Source organism: Heteronotia binoei, chromosome 15 (genome assembly GCF_032191835.1).
Source record: "Heteronotia binoei isolate CCM8104 ecotype False Entrance Well chromosome 15, APGP_CSIRO_Hbin_v1, whole genome shotgun sequence".
NCBI lineage: Eukaryota > Metazoa > Chordata > Lepidosauria > Squamata > Gekkonidae > Heteronotia > Heteronotia binoei.
In genome coordinates, this window is record NC_083237.1 from 7,991,208 (window position 1) to 8,004,228 (window position 13,021).

General features: G+C 43.0%; 1 pseudogene; it reads right to left on the reverse strand.

Annotated features, from left to right (window-relative positions):
- Positions 1-13,021, reverse strand: part of LOC132584621 (uncharacterized) — a 31,801-nt pseudogene extending 18,780 nt beyond the window's left edge.

Here is a 13,021-nt window from a genome sequence, read left to right on the forward strand (position 1 = left end):
GGCTTGGCAACCCTATGCCCTCGTTCTATTTCCCTGACAAAAACTGGCTTTTGGAGGTGATTTAAGCCTCCAAGGTGGGAGTAACAGCAGAAACTTATATTGTGCTTGCCTTTTTTTCATTCAGGGCTTAAAGTAGTGTGGGGTAGGGGGTCTACTTTAATGCTGGGAAAATGGGTGTGTTAGATCCCAATTCTCCAGCACTGCAGTCTCCATCCATACTGGGCTCCCCCATGACTGTTTTGTAGTTTAACTGCATAATTGGAATTCCAATGAGAGATCTTTAATATCATGTATGGGTGTCAAACTCATTAGTTAGGGGCCGGATCTGACATAAATGAAACCTTGTTGGGTCGGTCCATGTGTGTCATAAAATGTAATGCCATGTAGTGGAAACGTAAACTTTATAAAGGGCAATTAAAGATTTTTTTTAAAAAAACCCCTTTAAATAATAAATGCTTAAAAAATTAGCACTCTTGCAATATTTTATGTAACCGTCTCTGGTAACTGAAGGAAACAAGAGAGAGAGAAAGTGAGAAGGAAGCAGGCCTGCTCGTGGGCCTGATAGGAGCCCTCTGGGGGCCTGATGCGGCCCCTGGCCCGCCTGTTTGACACCCTGAGGGACAAAGAGGATATCACAGTCTTCAATGTGTGCCTTCTTTTTTGTGATGCTCAAGGTTTTCAATAGGGTGTGAATGCTTATCCTCTGGAGATGGGCTGCAGTTCAGCTTTTTATCCTATAAACTGACTTACAACTTCTGTCTCAGTTATCTTTTGTAAAGGTAGGTTAGGAAGACAAAGACTGTGGCTTACCGAAAGCCAATCATTGGCTGGGTCCAGACTGGCAGCTTGGGGCACACAGGAGATGTCCCAAACTGGGCCGGATCAAAATGGAGCGGCAGAAGCCCATCCACATGCTCCCCCTCAAAGTGCCCGTATCCCACCCTGGATTCGCTTCTGTGTGATCATATGGCTGTCCCGCACTATCCCTGTAGCTTGGTTTGGGTTTCTTTCCCCCCCATTCATGTATTGGTCATGCGCATGTGCACATATGCGCCCATGCGCCTATGCACTTGAAATCAATGCATTTTTTTAAAAAAAAACAGAAGCAGCTTGGGGCAGTCTTGTGGGTTCACACCGCCAATGTGCCTCGCATGCATACTCTGGCGTTCAGATGTCTGCTGAGGCGGATACCATGTGGCACAAAAAATTTGCTGCCACTTCTGAAGTGGTGTCTTGTTGAGCCGTGACTGGGATGCCTACGGACGGGGTGAGTGTGGGAGTGGGATGGCAGGCAGATGTGTGCATTTGGTTGTGCTTTTTTCGTCTCTGTCCCATCCCTGTGCTGGCTTAAAATGCCGATCTGGACTCAACCATTGACTCTATGGCTGAGGAGGAGGGTTGAACTTAGGTCTGACCAGTTCAATGTAGTGGCATACTTTCTGTGAGTGTTTGTATGAGGGGAGAATGGGGTAAGCACAATTCTTAGATAAGGCGGGGCAGAGAGTTGGGGTTCAAATTCTGTCCTGTCTTCCATAGTTTGCTGTTGCCAGAAAGTAATGAAAAAATGTTTCTGATATGCAAAGAGAAGAAGGGCCAGAAGGGTTTAATGAGTACTTCCTGGTTGACATTTTCCTGTCTGTCTGGCTACAGGATAAGCCCATTCTTTATAGCTGGAGGCTCCAGCGTTATGTTCTCCTGAAGCAGATGCCGAGGATTGCCTAGGCTATTGCTTCTAGGTGCACATTTTGCATTAAATTTAACAAGGATAGTATTTGAGGAGGAAATTACATGGCTGTTAATTTCTTATATTTCAAATTTTAATTGTCTATTACTTGCATGTCAGGTTTTTCTAGAAGCTGTCTTGAGCCAGACTGGAAGGTGGGAATGGTGAAATTTAAATAAGGTAATAAACATGTAAATAGGTATGGGGCATTAAATGACAAAGAGAGCCCCGTGGCGCAGAGTGGTAAAGCTGCAGTACTGTAGTCGGAGCCCTCTGCTTACGACCTGAGTTCGATCCCGGCGGAAGCTGGGTTCAGGTCGCTGGCTCCAGGTTGACTCAGCCTTCCATACTTCCGAGGTCGGTAAAATGAGTACCCAGCTTCCTGGGAAGAAAGCGTAGATGACTGGGGAAGGCAATGGCAAACCACCCCATAAAAAGTCTGCCGTGAAAACTTTGCGAAAGTAACATCACCCCAGAGTCGAAAACGACTGGTGCTTGCACAGGGGACTACCTTTACCTTTTTATTAAATGACGATGTTGTATATTTGGGTGGTGCATTGAAGATTAAGTGCTACTTTTCTTTAGCTAACAGTTAGATTGCCACCTGCATGTTATCATTATGCATTTTCTTGCTGGATGATGTGATTTCTGGATATCTTTAATGCAAGATCTAAGTTAGAAAGAGTGTGCTGAGATTGTTTTTCTTATCTACAAAGCAACTACAAAAGATTTCATCCAGTGTTGCGTGGAAGATAAGTTAGATGGTATCGTTATCATTAGAATATTGTTCAGTTGTTACTTTACAAATGCAAGTTTGTTTGGGAAACGCCAAGGAAGGCTTCTGGTTTTCACAGAAGTGCTACTTTGTCATGATTAAGATGTTATCACTGTTGTTTACAAGCCTGCACGTTTTGTCAGTATCTTCTTCCTTTTAACTGGGAAACAATCATAAGGATATCACCCTTTCTAGGGGTCTATATGAACTGAAGAGCTGTATTATTGTTCATGGAATATATAGCCATACATATTTATTTGCGGTCTAGTGTGTGGATGTTGAAAAAAAATGGCTCTTTTTAGACACCTTGGTTTTTGCTACATGTAAATGCGGTAATGATGGTACACGAAAGACAGAACTCCTTTTACATATACCCTTTAACAGAAGGATCTTTCACTACCCAAGTCCTTGCGTCTTCAGAGTTTTTCCTTAGAATGCTGTGGGGGAGTCTAACAACTAACTGCTCTCGGATGACTGTAAATTATTTAACAATTGTTGGGCCCAAAAGTCCAATAGAAAAAAAATATGAGAAAAATCTCATCCGTGAAGCAGGAATTAGTACCATTAAGAAACAATAACTGTTGTGATGTGTATGTTGAATGTGATGAAGCCGGGGATGAAATGGTGGGAGAGGAATGGCCAAGGACAAGGAAGGGAAACGAAAGATTAGACAAGGAGCAGAAGGGCTATAGGTGCAGTGTAAACATGTATACTGTTGTGGTGGGCTTCCACAGAGCACCTGCAAATGCCCAGAAGCCGACCCTGCTCTTTGCATGCCGCTTTCTGAGAATTTCTCTAGCCTGGCTTTTTATTGCTGTGTGCTTTTGTGCTTCTTGTATTGTAAGATTATTAACCTTCCGGTGGCTATTAAAATCAGATTGCATTTACGGTGGATGCTTTCATCATTTGTTGATGCTTGCTTCTGCCGCTTGTTAAAGGTGTTATTAGGGTTTTTTTTTTTTAAACTGTACTATTCGGTTTAGCAAGTTATTAATTGTTTTTATACAAAGAGTGGATTTGGATGGGAATTTGTAGGCCATTTCAGAGCTTTATTTCTCTCCAGATTCCAGCAGAATTGGGTGACTTATTTCATGCTGCATTAACTGAAAGTAATATCAAGCCTCACAGAAATCCAGTTTTTCTCTTTTGACTTGAAAAATGTAATTTATTGCAAACTGTTAATTCTTCTTCAAAAAGATGAAGCCAACCAATGACAATATTTGACTTCCCCTCCCCCCAAGATGTCTGCCTATCCTTTCCATTTAATAAAAATTATGTTGATGATCTAATATTTAGGAAAGACAACAAGAGAAGGATGCCGGTGGAAACAGGGGGATAATCAACAGAAATGGCAATGATGGTTAATAGCAAGTGTTGGTGGCTTCAGACAGCACAAGGGAGACGTTGACAAGGGTGGGTTTACCCGTGTTCTTGTCTATGGTCTTCTGAGTTGTATGAAGGGGAAGCGCCTCATGTCCCACTACACAAGTGTATCTGGCTCCATAACTCCAATCCTGCTCTTTGACATTCAACGTGCTATAAGTGAAGAACCGCTCGGGGGTCTTGGATTCCTGTATGGGCTTGATGATGAAGTACTCTGACTCTCCCACGGGCTCATCATTCCGGAGCCATTTTACAAAGAAGTCGTTGGGGTAGAAACCTTTCACCAGGCAAGTGACGGTAGCCGTTTCCTGCAAAGCCAGTTGTTCTGAGGGTGGGGGGAGAACATAGACAGCAGGTGCCTGGGACGTCCCACCTGGATGGTAACAAGAAAAATGGATTAATCAGCTAAATGGACTAAATTTGAGTTTAAATGTAGCTTTATGGAAAGGAAATAAATCATGATTCAGTTGGCATTTCATAACCATTCTGGCTATTCTGGAGCATGCTTGGCCAAGAGACCCACTGAAACTGACGCCAGGATTCAGGAATACTATCTGGGTGCTAGAAAGGAACAAAAGCAGAGGGGGGGGGGAGAGGAAGATGAAGAGTAGCAAATCCATTATGCCTGATTTTTCTTTTTACAGAATTCTGACCCATAGCTAGGCTTCAGTAAAGCTCTGATCATTAGCATGTTTTGAGAATGGCTGTAGGAAATAAAGTGGCACAGTGAAGCCCATCTGATTGGTAAATTTCATCTTACAGCTTGGCAAATCAACCAAAGCTCCCTTTGTCAACTTTAAAAGCTGATACCCTGAAAATCTTGTTGGTCTATAAGGTGCTACTGGACTCGAACCTAGCTCTTCTAGCGCAGAGCATCCCAGCCACCCTCTGAAACTATCCCGATTGCTGTGTGTATGCATGAGTGAACGTGAGAAAGAGTGTGAGCAGGGGCTCCAGAATTTGCTGCTTGGCCAGGACAGCCAATCATCTTGAAGATTGCATGGTTCATGGCTGATGGGCTGCCTTTAGTTTAGTGAGCCACATGGTGTTCAGGCTTATTTAATAAAGCTCCAAGTGGCCTGTGACCCAGGTTGCCTGAAGGACTCTGTGTTTTGAACTTAGGGTGCTACTGACTAAAGCCAGAAAAGTTTTTGGGCAGCATCTCTCTCTGCAGACTTCCCTTTTCTGGCAAAGTCTGAAAGGCATCAAGTTTATTTATTTTTTAGGTGCCAAATTAAAATGCCTTTTCTTGTTTACACAAATTTGGTGACTCGTTTGTCCTACTGCTACTTACTGATGCTTGGTTGTTGTGATTTGGCTTTTATTTTATATAATAATGTATGTATTATTTCAGTTCTTACTCCTGAAGTTATTGTGAGCTGCCTTAAAGGCTTTAGAGGGTAGAAATGATTTAAAGAAATGATTATTCATTGGGCATTTGGGTAACTTGCCAACTTCCAAGTGTGCCAAAAACCTGATAAAGCTAATATACAGTGGATTGCATGGTTTTTTTTTTTTTTTAAGTGATGTTACAGAGGTACTACCTTTATGCTTCTGCAGGGTTCTTGTTTCAGCTGTGGGAAGAAGGGAAGGAATAATAACTTTGCACTTAAAGGTCTCCCCACTGTCCCATTCATCTGGGCACACAGTTGCTGTTGCATCTACAAATATAAATGAATTGTCTTCTTGCACTGTAGCCTGTCCAGTTATAGTCTCTAGCTCTGTGTTGTCATGTTCCCGTGTCCAGGTGACTTTCAGTTCTTGAAGGTCCTGATCATAGGGAATGTTGGAGATTCTGCAGGTTAGCTTGGCTGATTTGGTCAGGTAAATTTCAGTAAAAGATGGTGGGATGGTCTCCACATGGACTTGCACATCACAAGGACCTGCAATGCAGTGAACAGGAAACAATATTCAGTGTCTCAATAAATCAATGCTGATCCTGTGAATTTAGGGGGAGGTATTTGTGCAGGGGGTTGGAATAGATGACCCTGGAGATCCCTTCCAACTCTATGATTCTAAATCAGTACAGGAAACCTAAAGATTATCACAAATGCATGTAGTTATTATCTAACGGTTAAAAACATTTATGGACCCAATTGTAGCCATATAACAGCATAAAAACAGAATGAATACAGTTGCATGTATGCAGTTGACAAAGGCACAAAGCCAGATTCAAGGACTCTTCATGAACATTTTTTTGCCTTGTGTAATCTATTTTTGATTTTTAAACTTTCTCGGTCCTATATCAACTTTCATATTGTTCTTGTATGTTGTATTTACTATCGTATCATGAGCCTTTATAGACATTGTTTGAACATTGAAGAAGGTCTATTTGGGTTGAAATGCATCAGCTTGCAATAGTTCCCTTTTGTATACATAGTATTTTTATGCTGTAATGAGGCTACAATTGGGCCCATAGATGTTTTTGTTAGATAATAAATACATGCATTTTTTGGATAATATTTAGATTTCATATATAGTTTTTAGTAATTGGCCCTATATTTGGTTTCTGAGTCAATTTTTTGGGTTAAATTTCCCTCCCCCTTTTTCTCTCAGTAAACCAGAACATGGCTCTCCTCTTATACTTTGTTTTTGCTTCATATTTCGCATCTGCTTAAAATAATCTACAATTCTACATGCTTCATTGGCCTGTTTTTTTAAATAATCATAATAGTATTTTCAGTATGTTTTCTTGTACTTCTCTGCTTTAACTCAGTATGTGTTTTTGTATGCATAGTTTTAAAAAAATAATATGAGCCTGCATGTCCTCTCTGTTGGTGTCTCCTGCCATTTTGCACCTCCATAACTCATCAGAGCAAAATCATTACTCAAATTTCAGTTTCAATCACCAGTTATTCTCAGGAGGCAAACTTCTGAACTGTTCTTACTGAAGACATGCTTTCAACTGATTGGCAGGGATTCTGGAGTTCCAGTGTAATTAGGTGGGATTGGACCATTTAAATTACCAGTGTCACAGACAAGGGACTTGCTGATATTCTTGATGCTGGTGAAGTTCTCATTGCGCACTTCACAGGAGAATGTCTTGTCAGAGATCCAGTCCCTCCTGTCGACTATGAGCTCACTGACGACGCTGTAGCCTCTGGGACCCACTGCGACTGGTCCAGTGTTGGCGAAGCCAGAGTCGAGTGCATGTCCATTCTTCAGCCACTGAACTCTGGTGTTTGTAGTGTACAAATTAGCAGCCATGCAGACAATGGTGGCATTTCGGCCAGAATTCTCAAAATCTTCTAGGCGTGGCGCACGGATGATCATTTCAGGTTCAGTGCAGGAGACTTGAGGAAGAAAGGGAAAAGTTCATTATAGATAAGATCCCATACTCTGAGTTAAGAAGCTAATCTTAGAATCTAAATATAGCAAGTGATATATGTACATGGTGTCTCATGAGCACAGCTTTAAATCTTGAAGGCTGCCCCTAGTTCCCAGAAACAAATAATACTGAAGAGAGTGCTACTGAGAGTGCATAGGGCACATTTCCCTTGCTATGGGGAATATGAATAGGTGAAGATACCTGACATCACTCACTGGTCCATCTGGTTGTGCAGTGTATTCTGGCTAGTGATACATCTCTGTGCTTTCAAGTTGAGAAAAGTCCTTCCCTACACTTAATTGGAGATGCCAAGCGTGTAACCTGGGACAAATAATGTCTTCTTTCCACTGAACCATGATCACATCTGGAAATAACCATGTTCCTTTCCTAGAGTAATCACAACTCCATTCACCCAAAGTTATGACTAGGGGACAAGAATTCAATGCAAAAGTTGAAGATTTTTAACACATCAAATTTCATATTTGTCTCTGTGATTTCTTTTTCAGAAATTAATCATGTAGAAAAACCTTAGGAATGAGCTGGACGTATAATTGTCCATTGTCTTAAGAACAAAGAACCATGTGGCAATTTAGTCACTAGCTTGCTTTCATGTAGTTGGATGGCATGTAAGTATTAATGGTTGGAGGAGGCTGTTGGCTTGTAGTTCCCTGCAGGATGTTATCAGTTGATCAAAAGAAAACAAAATCGTTCACTTACTATGACGAATAACTCGTGCAGTTCCATTGACATGTTCAGCTTTGCAATAGAATGGTTGAAAATTTCGCCAGTCATTAGCAGATACAGTCACCTGGGAGACTGAAGAGTATGTCCCAGAAGAATTGCCAATAGTAGGGTATTGCATAACATACTTTTCATTGATGTTGATGTTGTTGTAATCCTCCCAGGTGAAACTGACCAAGGCAGGTAGGACGTCCTTGGCGAGGCACCCGATGGTCATGAGTCCATTGCTTGGGATGCTCGCAGAGGGTATAATGAGGGGGAAAAGAGAAGGACCACTTTGAGTAGCTGCGGGAGAAGGGGAAAAAAAGCAAGGATGAGAGCTTTATGGGGAAGCTGTGAGGTGTTCAACTGCAATTGAATCCCAAAAGAAAGTGAACCAAAATGATCCAGCATTGAAATTCAGCTTTTAAAACATATGGGAGGTGTTTGCCATTCATGAATTCATTACTCATATTTTCATTAATTTGTGGAAAAGGAAAGGTCCCCTGTGCAAGCACCAGTCTTTTCCGACTCTGGGGTGACGTTGCTTTCACAATGTTTTCACGGCAGACTTTTTATGGGGTGGTTTGCCATTGCCTTCCCCAGTCATCTACACTTTCCCCCCAGCAAGCTGGGTACTCATTTTACCGACCTTGAAAGGATGGAAGGCTGAGTCAACCTCGAGCTGGCTACCTGAAAACCCAGCTTCCACCGGGGATCGAACTCAGGTCGTGAGCAGAGCTTAGGACTGCAGTACTGCAGCTTTAACACTCTGCACCACGGGGTTCTTAAATTTGTGGCCCATGGTCAAATCACATGATGGGGTCCCCAGCCCATACTTACTCCCGCTGTACCAGTGTCACAATAATTACATTAAAATTTGTAGAAAACTTGGCTGTTTTGATATTAGGTGGCAGCAGAATCATGCCTCCTAGTATTTGCAGATTATGCCATTAGCAAGCAATCCTGGGAATAGATCCCCTACAAATGGTCAGAGTATTTTTTTAAGTTGAATTAAAAGAATTCTGCTGTTGACTGATCAAATGAGATTGTCTGATATTTTAGTTCTTGGTGCGTTTTCATGAAGTCAGCTTGGCCAGAAGCCATGTCCAAAATTGGAAGCATTATACTAGTGCTCCAGTCTAGCCCATATCAGGAGGAAAGTGATCTCAAGGGTGGGGCCAGTAAGTTCCACTAACTTTTCTAAAGCCAACATTGTGCTATGAGGGTACATAGCATCACTAGTTGAGAACTTGGGGACTGGAAAGGTCTTGGTTCTTCCCTGGGATTTGTGAAGATCCCTACTGAATGCTAGGACTCCAGAGAGGAGCAGCAGAGAACTGTTTTTTCAGTGAAAAAACACTGAAAAATATTAGAAGTAATATTGAGCAAAGATAAGGAACGAGATTTGAATTTTTGAGGGGAAACAGGGTCAAAGAAGATGGAAAGATCTAGGGGTCAGGACAGGCTTGCATTGACTATCTCTTAGGAGGAGGTTAAACCATAACTGTCTGCTCCGAAGCTCCAGTTCAGGAGGCTGGAGCAATTCTGAGTTGCTCCCCAAGGATGTCATGTGTCTCAGCTGAGTTTCACTAATATTTAGGGAAGTTCAGTTCCTTGCCATGGAACCCTCCTTCTCCCTGCTGGATTTCCACAAGGCTCAGAGAAAGCCAGACCTTCCCTGTAAACCCTTCCTTAAAATTACTCCAAAGTTAATGGACATTATTTCCAGTTCCCACCTGAATCTGATAAGATGAGATTTGTCCAACTGAGTGATGCCTTTTAGGGAAGATGAGAAAGAGACTTCAGTTGTTCCTTGAACCCTTTCAAGGTCTGTAGAGTCATGGGAAGCTGGCATGCCTATAACTTAGGTGGGAACAGTGGGGATCAACGTCCCACTTCAAGTTCTTATCTTCCTCATCCTTTCCCTCAAAAACCAGCATTTTAATTTTTTTAAAAGAATATTAACATTTTGGTTGAAACAGTTGGCATGTAATACCCCCCTCCTCGAAGAGATCTTCTGCCATATTCCACCCACCTGACTTGCCCAGATCTGCCCTCCTAATATTCTTCCTGACCAAAGAAGGAATTTTCACTTCTACTCATTATGCAGTTTTCCTGGAACCTCCCCCCCCCTTTTTTTTTTAGCCAGGTTTTTTTTTCTGGGAAAAGAGGTGCTGGAACTCCCAAGAGGGAAATGAAGCAGAAACACATGGGTGCTATCATGAACTTTTAAACATTTTCTGAGAATTTGGTTTCCACAAAGAGGTTTTGAAGCTCCATTCCACCATGTTCCTCCAGAGAAAAGCCCTGCATTTAGCTAATATGTCTGGGAGTATCAGAAGGTGCTTAAAGGGGGCATGCTATTTCTCTAAGGAAGGCCTTCCTTGTAAGCAGATAAATCTTTTTGAATGTGGAATTGTTAATTTTAGAAATAAACACCAAAAATAGCTCTTCTCATTCAACTTGAGTGGTTCTGAAACAGTTTTAAACTTTTTATTATGAATATTTGGGTTTGATAACACAGTTATCAAGAGCAGAGATTGGCACTCACAAAATTACTGTCTTATGGTTCCTTTCTGACACCCTCCTCTTAGTGAAGAAGGTTTTCAAATCTTGCAGATGGGACAATCTCATTGGCATCTCCTTAGCTTCTCTGTAGCCCATGATTCAGTTCTCAAGCCATTAAGAACTCTAGCATGTTAAAACTTTTTGCTAGTAATAACTAAGGTATGGGGAAGAACCACAGTTTCTCTGAAAGCTCAGTACTTAGCTGGAGATGAGTCAGATGTCTTTTTGAGCTGTAGCTCTGGGAAAGCAGGGAAAACTGTTCCCTCCATGCTTTTAAAGCTCATACACATGAAACTTCCTTATATTAAATCAGTCCATTGGTTGCTCAAGCTCAGTACTCTCTCAGACTGGCAGCTGGGTATGGAGGTAATCCAAAGCTGGAAGTGATCCAAAGCTGTTTTAGACCAGAAAACCCTCATGCCCTTTAGGTAGATGGTGGGTCCCACTGTGGGCATGAAGGTTTTATGGTCTGCAATAGGGGGCTAGGCTGGGCTCCACAGCCCTCTCAAGGTTTGCAGTGGTTTGGCCATAGCTGTCTGTTGGCTGCAATTTCAGGCTGAGCCCAGGAGTACTACAGGGAGCTTTCTAGTTTCTCTGAAATTAGGTGGAAAGTATGCAGTTTCTTCCAGAGCACTGAGCTCCAGAAGAACTGATGGTGATGGAAAGTGCCATCAAGTTGCACCCAATTTGTGAAAACAGAGGTGGTTTGCCATTGCCTGTCTCTGGCTAGCAGTGTTGGACTTCCTTGGTGGTCTCCCATCCAAGTACAGATGAGGGATAGCCCTGCTTAGCTTCTGAGGTTGGGCCAGCCTGGGCCATCTAGGTTAAGATAGAGGAACTAGGAGTGCTTCACAACTTTCCTGAAACTGCAGCTTAGCAGGGAGTCATCCAGCTCTCCTGAAGTTTCACACTGGCCTTTGGGAAAGCCATGATTCTTTCCCTGCCAGAGCTAAAGCTTTTGCACATCTGAAAATCTTGCATACCCACCACCTGATAGTTCTGCTGCAGGGGAGCTAGAGAGAATGTCAGCTGCAGTTCAGATGGAGGATTGTTCCATCTTCCCCAGCTAAGCACAGAACCTCACGGAGATGCCTCCTGTTTCTCTGTCTGCCCAGCAGTAGTTGCTGTGGGAAATCTGAAGCTCCTATAGCAGAGCTGGTTCCAAGTTTTGGAAGGGCCTCAGCTGGAATGTGTCCCTCTTCTGCTCAGCTGGAATGTGTCCTCTCCTCTGCTCACAAGCCCCCCTTGCTTGTGCCTCCCTTCCCCAACCACCCACTTGTGCTGTCCTCCACCTGTGCATCCATCTTATACCCACTTGCAAGCCCTCCCATTTCCCATGCTCACCCACCTCTCGTGCCCTCTTCCCAACTGTGCTGGGCAGGCTGGGTGGCTGAGAGTGCCACAATAATCCATTCTGGGAAGCATGTGGAGCCAGGAATGTTGGTGGGAAAGCATGCACAAAGCAGTGAGCTGGGGAAGGGCAGGTGGTAGGGTCAGAGGTAGTGGGTCCCATCTGGACCCCCCAGGCCACAATACCTGCCATGCCTCAGGCAAGGTTGACACTAGTCCTTTCCCGTAGGCTGAGAGGGCAAGCTAGCTGACCTGCTAGCTGACCTATCTATAGGTCTTCTCTAAGGGTTCTGAACTCTCAAGATTCCTTGTCAAAATGTCAGGGAAGCTAGGATAGGTTCTGCTCTAAGAGACCCTCAAACCATTCCCAAATCATATATTCAGCTCAGGGTCTTACATGCTTCCCTGCAGAGAATTGGGCCTCACAGCTACACAGGGCAGTCCACTGAAGGATGTCAGAACTGAGAGGTCAAGAGAAACATTTTTAGAATTAATACAGGTGTGTCAAAGGTAAACTCTGAACAATTCTTTGTCAGTGTTAATTTAATATGGGATATATTAAATAAAAAATGACTGACAATTATTGTCCAATGAGTCTCTTTGATGCATGCGGTTAATTTAGCTCCCCTCTCCCAAAAAAAGCAAAAATGAGTTTCAGCTTGGTTTTTCCTGCTTCATATCCCCAAACTGCTCCCCTGGGAGAATCTGAACTGGGCATTGAGGTGCAGGGAAACTGCTGCTAGGGATTCCTTCTGATTCCTTCAAGCCTTACATTACTTATGTCCTAGACTGGCAACGATGCTGGGGTTTTCCTCAAGCCTCCAAAGTCTTTTCTAAGCAATGACGTACAGCAGGGAAGGAACAGCAAGTCAGTCTTGTGATTCAGCATCTGCTGGGAGGCCTGAATTCAGGATGAGAAACTGGAACACAAATAGAAATACTGTTCCTTAGGCCCAAACCTATTACCATCCCTTCCCTTTCTAGAGAAAGGGTTCCTCTCAGGAGCACTTTCCCTCCACCTTCCCTTTGTTTCCGTCTTTCAGATGTATAAGAAATTAAGAACAAAACCCAATTTTACTCACCAATCCAAAGGCTACAGCTGACTGAGGAAACTTGGCCTCTGTTGCTAACCCCACAGTCTGTGGCTATTCTAATGGGGCCTTCAGAGTTT